Raw genomic sequence first — 11,550 nt, 5'->3', positions numbered from 1 at the left:
TTTTCAAATCAATTTCTTTCTTCTACAGAAGACTGCTGAATTTTTGGCATTTTTGCATTCACTTACAGATCACATTGGGAATAAATGGAGTCTTTACTGTAAGGAATCTTGCGATCCATGAATATATCAGGCATTTCTATTTATTGAAGCCTGCTTAAATTTCTTTTATAGCACTTTGTAGTTTTCAGCATACAGATTTTGTACTTGATTTTTACATTTGTGAGCATTTCAGTTTTCTTTGATCCTATTGTGTAAGATTTTTAGAAAAACTTGCATAACTGCTACTACACAGAAAGGTTGATTTTTCTTTATTTACATATTTTCCAGCCTAGCTTACACTTTGATTTTTAGGTTTTTTTTTTTTTTTTGTTTCTTATTCCTTAGAAATTTTTATGCAGAAAATGACATCACCTATGAATAGAGACAGCTTTATTTATTCATCTCTAATTGCTCTGTAAAAACGGTTTCTGTATTTTGGCTGTTGCATTAGCTAAAACATCCAGTACTAGGTTGGCAGGGAGCAGGGAAATCAAATCAGTGACTTTTTCAATGTTAAGAAGTATTCCATCTCTCACTATTAAGTGAGACATTAGTGATAGATTACAGTTGTAGGTGCCCTGTGGTACATTGAGAGTTTTCTTTTACTCCTCTATTATGAGAGTTTATTGTGAATAGATGTTGAAATTTATCAAACCCTTTCCCTGCTGATTATGGGGATTGGTGTGTGTAAATTGACGTTGTAATTTATGTGTAAATTCCCTGTGTAAATTGATGTTGAAATTTATCAAACCCTTTCCCTTTGTCTTTCTGTTTGGACTCTGAATATGGTGGGTCACATTAATTGCTTTTCAAATATGAAGAGCATTATTCTCTTGGGATAAATTTGGCCATAAAGCATTATCATCAAACCATTAGGATTAGGATTATTTTTATATTGCTTCACGCAATTTGATAATGATCTGCTCATGATTTTCCATCTGTGAATGATGAGTACCAGTCTGTAGTCCAGCCTTTTCTCTACTGCCCCTGTTTAATTTGGGTATAGAGAGATGCAGTCTTCATAAAGTGACTTAGGAAATGTTTCTTTTGCCTTCTATTATGTGAAAGGCATTTTGTAAAATGTGTTACTTCTTTAAATATTTGGTATCGTTTGCCTGTGAACCATCAGAATTCTGAGGCTCTATTCTTCAGAAGATTTTAAAACTACAAATTTCGCATATTTTGTATTGATGAGAGAGGACGCGATGCTTAAAGGTGACCGGGTCTCGCTGGAACCTAGAAATAAGACGTTTGGGAAGCAACAACTTAGTGGAGAGAAAGAGAAATGGAACTCCACGAATCAAGGAAGAGCCAGCTGAAAAACTAGAAACCACAGAGACACTAAAACCAGTGCAGAGGAAAGAAGGCTGCAGCTGGAAACACTAATTCTGCCTCCAGAGTGGATATCCTGGTTCCACAAACACAAGGTAACCTGGACGGAGTTGGCAGCCCCAGAAAGAAGCAAGGAACCGGCAGCTCTGTCCCCAAGAAAAGCCCACAGTTGCTGTGCACTGCAAATAGACTGAAGTCTTACTGCGTAGCAGGTGAGGGCGGTTGTCTTTGTGTCTATTTGTGGTAGAATGTTTGAAGAGTTATAAGGAGCAACGTATAAACAAATGTAAAAGATGTTTAATGAGCTTAAAAAGGGTTTCCTGAAACATATAATGGATTTTTAAAATTGTACAATGATGATAAAAACGATACAGAATTTCAAAACTAAACAATAAGAGATTTGTTTGTTTCTTCTTTAAGCTCATCAAATATTTTGTTGAGAAAATCTATATTATGTGCATAATGGCTTTTACTAACAAAATATATGATGAGCTTGAAGAAGAGATAAATTTACTAAATAAAAGGTTAGTATTGTCGTTACACATGTAGTTTTATAGTAACAAAGCAACTTCTGCAGTTTGAATGTTCAAAGCTGTCCATTACCTTTTCTTTTTCAGTGAAAACAAAATAAATTCAAAAATAAACCAAAAAAATTACAATAGAGAAAGGTAATTCCAAATCAAAACCAGCAGGTTCTGCTGATTCCCCCACTGAGTGGCGGGGCTCAAGTCCTAAAAGAAACAACAGTCAACTCAGATGTAACTTTCAGCCACCATGGAAAAATACTCTTCACAACAAAGAAATAAAAAAAAAGACCTCTCAGGTGACAAGGAGGCCACCAGCACCTATGACCCCAAAGGAAATTACGCGTGTAACTGGGAGAGGAAACAAAGGGAAAAATTAGCACTGGGGAAATAATGCGATGATAGGATTTAATAAGCACCTTACGGGAATAACTCCCAAAGCTAATGATCTCAGCGCCCTCATCAAAAGACACAGACTGGCACACTGGGTTAAAAAATGCAGCCATGTGCTGGTCTGAGGAGACGCATGTCACCCAAAGGGAAGAACATAGACTGAATACACTGGAAAGAGAGAGTGGAGAGAGACAGACAGACAGACACACCGAGAGACAGAGGAGAGAGAGAGACAGAGACAGAGAGAGAGAGAGAGAGAGAGAGAGAGAGAGAGAGAGAGAGACCTTGTGTGTATTTGTTTAGCTTTGCTTTTTATTTTTCCTTTTTAGTACGAGGGATTGACCCCAGGGATGCTCTGCCACTGAGCCGTAACCTGGACCCTTTTTATTTTGATTTCCATGCAGGACTTTGCTAAGTCATCCAGGCTGTCCTTGAACAATTCTCCTGCCTCTCAAATTGCTGAAGTTACAGACTTGACTCAGTGTGCCTGATTTAGATCTGAGCATATATTTGTAGGATTTAAATCTCATCAACTTTTACAAGGTTGTTTTATGACCCAGGCCGTGGGCTGTCTTGGTGAGTGGCCCGTGCAGAATTGAAATGCACAGACATTCTGCTGCTGGGTGCAGTGTTCTGCGACATCGGTTACACCGGCTGTTTGAGAGTTTCTTTCGGGTCTTCAGGACCCTCATGGGCCCCTCCTACTTCAGTTACACTGTGACATGTAAATGTCTCCATCAGTAGCTGTGAATGGTTCTGTTGCATATTGAAGTTCTATAGCTAAGAATGCATGAACAGTTCTTTTTAAAATATATATATACCATTTACACTCTTTACTATAAGCATCTGTTCAGTTTTCAGCTATAATTACTGATGCATATAATACTGGTCATACATATCAAAAGGTTTTGTGATATTTCCACACATGTGCGTATTCTGCTTTGGTCAAGTCCGCCCTCCCAGTACTCTCCTTTCTCCTCTCTGCAGGGTCCCACTCTCCTTAGGGCCTTCCCCTTCCCTAGTAATCCCTAAACTAATTCCAGGTCATTTCCCCCCCTAAATTCTAATTTCCACTTGTGTGAAAAAACGTGTAATAGTTTTTTCCTATAGCTGGCTTATTCTGCCTAATGTGATGACCTCTGGTTCCGTGCGTGTTCTTGCAAATGACCTGATTTTTTTTTCTTCTTTGTGGAAAAAGAATTCCTCACTGGGAATATACACCGTATCTTCTTTATCCATTCATCTGTTGATACGCAAGTAGGCAGATTCCATCATGTGGTTATTGTGAATACACAAAATTCAGCTCAGAATGGAACAGATCTTAATGTAAGACCTGGGACTTTAGGGTTCTAGAGGAAAACACAGGGTGAACACTTCAAGATACTGGCAAAGGCAATGATTTTCTGAATAGGACTCCACTAGCTTAAGAAGTTAAAACAGTGCGTATTTCAGCAGCACATATGCTAAAATTGGGGGGATACCGGGAAGATCAGCATGGCTGCTTACAAGGATGACACTCAAATTCGTGAAGCATTTTGCATTTTTTTTCCAAATTAGCATTTTGTATATTTCTTGGACAGTTAAATGAAGATATTGTGTACTCCGAGGAACTGATTTAAAGGTAACAATGCACAACGTATAAACCATTGTTGCCCTCTAATTATCGTGTTTTGAAATTTTGGGGTTTTTTATGTCTTTAAATAAAAAAAGTCAAAATCAATGTAGGATTACATCAAAGGAAAAGACTTTTCACAGCAAAGAAAACCAATCAAGAGAGTGAACAGACAGCCAATAGCATGGGAGAAAGTCCTTGGAGGACCAATATCCAGAGTATATAAAGAACTTAAGAAATTTAACTAGGACAGAAAAAGTAATCTTACCAATAAATGGCCGAATTACCTGAATAGACCCTTCTCAAAGACATAAACATGATGGATTGACAGATGAAAAACGTGCTGAGCCTCCAGCACAAGAAGGGGTGTTGGGGATGGAGCAGCAAGACCCTCCAGCCCCAGGGCTTGGCTATGAGGTGGCCTTTAAGTGGCCCCGTGCTGTGCCCAGCAGTGAGCAGGCCAGCTGTGGGAGGGGATAGCTGTGCCCAGCAGTGAGCAGGCCAGCTGTGGGAGGGGATAGCGCTGTGGGATCAAACACTGTCTGCAGAAAGAAAACAAAGTGGGGAAGGAGCGGGCAGGCTGCTGAGGGACACACAGACGGTACTGGTGGCTGAGACTCTGGCCCATCTCTGCGCATCCAGAAGCCAAGATTGGGCTCCCACCCAGCCGTAGTCCCACTGCAGGCCTGGCGGGATGACCCGCAGTTTTGAACGCTCTGCCTTGGACCCTGCACGGAACGGTGGACACCAGAGGAATGCCAATAGTTTTTCTTTGTTTCACTTTCCTTTTTCTGTTATTTTTGTTTGTTTGTTGTTTGCTTGCTTAGGTTTTTGCCTTTCTTTTCTATTCTATTCAACTTTTTTCTCCCCTTTCTCAGTGATCTCTCCTGTTTCACGATATTTTCCTGTGAGTGAACTTCTGGTCTTTCTGGTTTTCTTCAGTAATCTTTTGCTTAGCCCTTCCCTCTTTGTTTCATTTTTAGTTATTTATTTAGAGAAAAAAGGAAAAACAGAAAAAAGGGTAGAAATAATACAGAATTTCAAAAAAGAAAACCAGTAAAAAACCACTAGTTGATAAATTACATATTGTTATCTTAGAAGTGGTTGTTCAAGTTACAAAATCAAAGCATAACAAGTGGACAGTCAAACAATGGTGGTGCAAACTATTCTGTTTGATGAACTAACAAAAACAGTGATATTGTTATCTATCTTGCACACTTATACATAAGCTATATCCTTTTTGAACCTGAAATCATTGGCTTTATTTTTTTAAGAGAAAAAAAAACCAGAAAAATGAAGAAGCAAACAATTGAAAAGAAACAACAAAAGCAACATGACAGCCACCACCACCACCACAACAAAAGCAACATGACAATACAGGATTTCAAAACAAGACAGGAATTTGACAGAGATGATACGTTGCATATCATGATCCTCAAAGCGGTTGCTCAGGTACCAGGTACTTCATTCTCCCCGTTCTCCTCGCTTCTCTAGTTTACCAAAGCTGTGAGTGTCCTTTGTCCTCCAGGCTCGCTTCTACTGTATTTCTCTTCATCTGTCTCCCTGTTTTGTCCCCTATCCCTCTTAAATTTCCCTACCATAGGATAAAACCATTATATGAAAAGTAAATCCTTTGCATACAAGCTCCTGATTTATACTGTTTATTGTTAGATAACTAGATCTTACCCAGTGATTGAGGAGACCATGTTAATAGTTACAGTGGTTTGTCACTTTTTAAACTGTACACATCACTATTATTATTGCTCATTGTTCCACTCCAGCCAGAATGTCATACCTGTTGTAATCAGTTGTTTTCGCTTGTACATCAACACTGTGATTGTTTGGTACTGGACCATCACCATAGTCCAGTACCAAAGGGCTGGGCACTGAGTCAATTAGATAGTGACATCTCATCTCCTTAATAAATTGGGAGGATAGGATGTTGGGCAAGATACAAAAATCAAGAGCTTCCTACACCTGCAAAACATCTCTGAAGAGCAGACATTTCCTAGGAAGACCACAATACTAATGATAAAGTTATCTGATACAAGAAATGTATAAGTCTCAACACAGACAACAAAATTAAATTTAAAAAATAGTAAATGACAAGACACAAAAGCAAAACCCAATGCCAGAACTGCAACCCACCCAGGACAAGTCCAGGGGACAAAGCAGGGGAAAATAGAAGGCACCTTCCTCAAGTCTCTGAAACGATAGCAGCAGAAGTAAAAAAAAAAAAAAAAAAAAAGAACAACAAAGCAAAACAAAAACAAAAGGTACAAGACTATAGAGGAAGGCAGATAAAAATAACCTCCCATGTAAAAAGAAAAGATGATAACCACAATGAAGGACCTACTCAGAACAGAATTTCTCAGAATAGGCATAGATTTTAAAAAAATAGAGGAGCATACGAAAATAGTAGAAATCAAAAACATCAACATAGGAAAGAAACAGAAGCCAAGAAACAGATTCAAACAGATATCAAGGAAATTAAAAATTCCATTGAAAGCTTGCAAAATCACAGAACAAAAGTGAAGACAGAATATTGGGCCTAGAAGATGGGATCATGGCTAGCAATCATGAAAAGAAAGATCTCTTAAAAAAAAGCAAGGACCATGAAAAACCAGTCCAACAGCAGCAAGATGATGAAAAGAACTGGAGTCAGTGAAGAAGTAGGAGTCAGTACACGTGACATAAAAACCTGTTCACAGAAGTAAGGGCAGAAAACTTCCCATCATTAAAAAATAATTTGACATACAGATAAGTGTCATGGTTTATGCCAGTGGCCCCCAACCTCATGTAATTATGGACTCAACCAAATCTAGCGTTTGTGATTGGTTCATTGCCTAGTGCTCAGATTGGTGGCATGAATGTTTCACCTGCCTAGGAGTGGAGCCAGGATATGATGTAAGGGAAAGAAGAAGGTGTCTGTGTCTCTCACTTGCTGGTTCATGCTTTTGCTGTTTGCAGCAGCCATGAATGGCTGCCCCGCCACGCCATGCTGCCTTGGAGCCAGCTGAGTATGGACCAAACCCTCCAAGAACTGTAAGCAATAAACCTTTCCTTCCCTAACTTTGGGCATCAGGTATTCTGTAACGAGTAAAAAGTAACTAAGACAATAAGTAAAGCATATTGAACTCCAATTAGCCATGACCAAAATAAACCTAGACCAAGGCGTAGAATAATCAAGATTCCAGAATGCAATACAAGGACAAAATATTAAAAGTTAGAGAAAAGAAACAAATCAACTATAAAGGAAATCCATCAGAATCAGAGCAGACTTCTTAACACAAACCCTTATATGGAGGAGATCTTGGAGGGAAGTATTCCAAATCCTGAAAGAAAACAACTTCCAATCCAGATTAATATACCCTGAGAAACTACCTTTCCTAATTAATGGAGAAATAAGATATTCCATGATAAAAACAACTGAAGACATTCATGATTAAGAAACCAGCTCTACAAAATGCTCTCAAAGATATTCTAAACAAAGATAATAATGATAACAATTCCAAGAACACAAGCAGAACGAAGCTGTCAGGCAGGGCAAGCGATTAACCCAAGGGGAAGACAAAGTATCAACATTAAAAAATAAAATGTAGAGGATAAACCAATACATATCAGTTATAACCACCAATGTAGGTGGCCTCTATTCACCAATCAAAAGAAGAAACAAGATCTAACAATATGCTACCTATAAGAGACACACTTAATGCAAAAAGAACTTCATGGATTGAAAATAAACAGATGCAAAGCAATACTCTAGGCGGCAGGAATCTAGAAAAATACATGAGCAGCTATTGTATTTGCAGACAATGTGAACTTCAAGCCAAAACTGATCAAAAGAGATGAAGAAGGTCAATATATTTTTGTTAAGAGAAAACCTCAAGAAGAGATAACAATCATAAATATGTATGCACCAAATACAAAAGCACCCAACTATATAAAAATTTTAATGGACATGAAAAATTAAATAAGCACTAACATAATTGTAATGGGGGACCTTAACACACCACTGTCACAAATAGATAGATCAACTGGACAAAAAATTCAATAAAGAAATATCAGAACTGAACCCAACCTGTGAACAAGTGGACTTAGTAGATACCTACAGAGTGTTCCACTTCACAGCATCAGGGTACACATTTTTCTCAACTGTACATCGGACATTCTCCGAGAGACCACATGCTGGCCACAGAACATGCTTGAGCAAATGCAAAGGAATTCAAAATATTCCATGCGTATTACCTGTCAATAGTGCAATGACACTGGAAATCAGTGGCAAAGGAAACCCAAAAAGTCCGTAAACACATGGAAATTAAGTAAACACCCTCCTGAACAATGAGCCACAGAGGAAATTAAAGAAGAAACTACACAATACCTGCAGCAAAATGGTACTGTTGATACAATGTACCAGAACTTCTGGGATGCATCGAAAGCAGTTCTAAAAGGGAGATTTAGAGTTGTGAATTCTCACATCAGGACAACACTATGAGCTGGAATCACCAACCTAGTGTGGACATTGAGCTTCTAGAAAAAGAACAAGTCAAGCCCAAGGCTTACATGGGGGAGGAAATTATAAAGATTAGAGTAGAAATTAATACAATTGAGTATAAGAAAACAATGCAAAGAATCAATTAGTCAAAGAGTTTGTTCTTCAAATGATTAAATTGTTAAACCCTTAGTCAACCTTATTATAAAAGGGAATAAAAGACTCAAATTCATGCAACTAGGAATGAAAAAAGTAATATTAAAACAGAGCCTTTACAAATACAGAAAATAATTAATAACTACTTCAAGAATATTTGTTCTAGGGCCAAGGATTTAGCTCAGCAGTGTAAGTGCCTGCCTGGCAAGCACAAGATTGTGATTTCTATCCCCAGTACAAAAAAAAAAAGAATATTTTTTTCTAATAATATGGAAAATGCAGAACCAGACAGATTCTTAGATGTATATGGATTACCAAGATGAATCAAGCAGATACAAAATTCTAAATAATCCAGTATCAGTCAATGAAATGGAAAATGTAACTAAAACTTTACCAACAAAGCAAACTTCAGGTCCTGATGGATTCATTGGTGAATGCTGTAAGAAATTTACAGTTTCTAATGCCATTACTCTTCAGACTCTTTAATGAAATTGAAAGACGTAATACTTCCAAATTCATTCCTGGAAGCAAGTATTAACCTAATGAAAAAAAAAAAAAAAAAAAAAACAAAACCAGAGACGGACTCAACTAAGAAAGAGAACTACAGGCCAATCTCTTTAATAAACATAGATGCAAAAATCCTTAATAAGATACTGGCAAACATAAACAAGTTATTGGCAGCAAATCATCAAGAAGATTATACAACATGATCAAATGTGATTTATCCCAGAGATGCAGGAGTGTTCAACATACACATATCAATGAATGTACTATATCATATCAATAGAGCCAAGGACAAAAATCATACAATCATCTTAAAAGCATTTGACATTCAACATATATTCGTTATAAAAATACTACAGAAAATTGTAGTAGATGGTCTTTATCTCCATCTGATAAATACCATCTATGACAAACCAATAGTCAACATTGTACTAAACTGTCAAAAATGGAAAGCTTTCACTCTGAAATCAGGGACAAAACTAAGATGTCTACTATCACCAGACATATTCAATATATTTCTGGAAATATTAGCCAGAGGGATTAAGCAAGAGGAAAAAATTAAAGAAACAAGGTAGGAAACGAAGAAGTTAAATTATCATTATTTATAGCTGACCTAACACTCTGCATAGAAAATCCCGAAAATTTCATCAGAAGGCTCCTAGTTTTAATAACAAAATTCAATAGCATACCTGGATGCAAAATCAACTCTCAAAATCTGTAGCACTCCGGTACACAAGTAACAAGCTCGCTGAGAGAGCAATTAGGGAAGCCAACCATCTCACAGTAGCATAGGAAGAAAGAAAAAGAAAGAAAGAAAGAAAGAAAGAAAGAAAGAAAGAAAGAAAGAAAGGCAGACACAGGCATCAATCTAAAAGGAAGTAAAAGATTTTTACATTGGAAACTACAGTATAATGAACAAGGAGATTGAAAACCATGTCAGAAAATGGAAAGTTATCCCTTGCTCTTTATTAGGAAGAACCAACATAGTGACAATGGCCATACCCCTAAAATTGTTATACAGTTTTAATACAATCCCTATCACAATACCATTAGCATATCTCAGAGAACTAGAGAAAACAATTGTAAAATTAATTTGGAGCCAGAAGAGAATAGAATAGCAAAGACAGCTCTGGGTAACAAATATCAAGGCAGGGGTCATCACAATCCCTGATTTGAAATTATAGCACAGAGTTACTGTCATAAAACAGCATGGTACTGGCAAACAAGCAGGCCTGAGGATCAATGAAACAGGTTAGAAGATGCAACAGCAACTCCAAACACACTTAACCACCTGATCTTTGACACTGGGATTAAACACTTCCACTGGAAGAAAAAACAGACTTTTTAATAAATGATGCTGGAAAAACTGGCTTTCCACATGCCAGAGACCAAAACTAGAATCACGTGCCTTGCCATGCACTAACGTCAACATGGATCAAAGACTTAAATATTAAGACAGAAACATTACATCTTCTGGAAGAGAATAGATAGAATGTTTGAAGACGTAATTGTAGACAAAGACTTCATGAACCAAACCTTGATGGCATGGGAAATGTTGCAAAGAATCAGCAACTGGGATCTCATCTCATTAGAAAGCTTTTGCACATCCAAAAGAATGAGAAGACAGCTCACAGAGTGAGAAACACCTTAGGCAGCTGTTCCTGAGACAAGAGATTGCTATGAAGAACATGTAAGAACGCAAAAGAAATCACACTCCCCAGAATTCCAAGACCCAGTATAAAAATGGGCATCTGAGATGAACAGACGCTCCTCAGAAGTGCAAACGTTAAATAAATGTACGAAAAAATGTTCAACATTGCCGGTCATCGGAAAAATGCACATTGAAACATCTGAAGTGCCAACTCACTCCAGAAGGAGCGGCTGTTATCAAGGAAGTAACCAATGCGAATGCTGGCAGGGTTGGGGAAGGAACCCTTCTTCGCTGCTGGTGGGAGTGCAGACTGTGCCGCCACTGTGGAGATCAGTGTGGAGATTCCTCAAAACCTAGGAGGAGAGGTCCCACCGGACCCAGGCAGTCCCCTTCTTGCTGTCTTCCTGAAATAGGAAGAAATTGTTCAAAAGGAAAAAAGGATCTAGGGAGGAGGAAGGAAGGGAAGAAAAAGAGAAATGGGGAAAGAAGGATAAAATGGAAACAAGGCTTTGTGAGTAAGAAGGGGAGCAGGGTTAAAGGTGAGGAGGGGACGGGAAGAAAAGTCACCTGACAGATGACAGATGATGTGACAGATCATCCACAGGGGTAAGTTCCCTATGATGAATGCGATCATGATGGATACCTAAGCTGCACCAACAAACTTAAGTAGAAAATAAAATAGTATTAATACTGATAAAAAATGAAACCAAATGCTTAACATTTTTCGACAGCAGTGACATGCAAATCAAAGTTGTTTTAGGTTCCGCTGCACCAATCGGAATGGTTATTACAAAGAAAGCAGAAAACATCACAATTGCTGACAAGGACTGAATAAAAGGAATCCTTG

The 11,550-nt window shown here is 37.9% G+C and overlaps 1 long non-coding RNA gene and 1 other non-coding gene across 2 annotated transcripts; both read left to right on the top strand.

Moving 5' to 3' along the window:
- The first annotated feature begins 360 nt into the window (after positions 1 to 360).
- LOC134472306 (uncharacterized) lies at positions 361 to 6,148 on the top strand. Its single transcript, XR_010042148.1, has 2 exons — positions 361 to 1,583; positions 5,175 to 6,148. It is a non-coding gene; the product is annotated as an uncharacterized LOC134472306 (long non-coding RNA).
- LOC111755718 (U6 spliceosomal RNA) lies at positions 3,728 to 3,833 on the top strand. The gene has a single exon (XR_002790265.1). It is a non-coding gene; the product is annotated as a U6 spliceosomal RNA (small nuclear RNA).
- Positions 6,149 to 11,550: the final 5,402 nt, after the last annotated feature.

The sequence above is a fragment of the Cavia porcellus genome, unplaced genomic scaffold, assembly GCF_034190915.1.
Source record: "Cavia porcellus strain 051 isolate PalLab524CR breed Dunkin Hartley unplaced genomic scaffold, mCavPor4.1 scaffold_23, whole genome shotgun sequence".
NCBI lineage: Eukaryota > Metazoa > Chordata > Mammalia > Rodentia > Caviidae > Cavia > Cavia porcellus.
The sequence above is the reverse complement of the archived record's forward strand: the minus strand, read 5'-3'. Positions and strand labels throughout refer to the sequence as shown.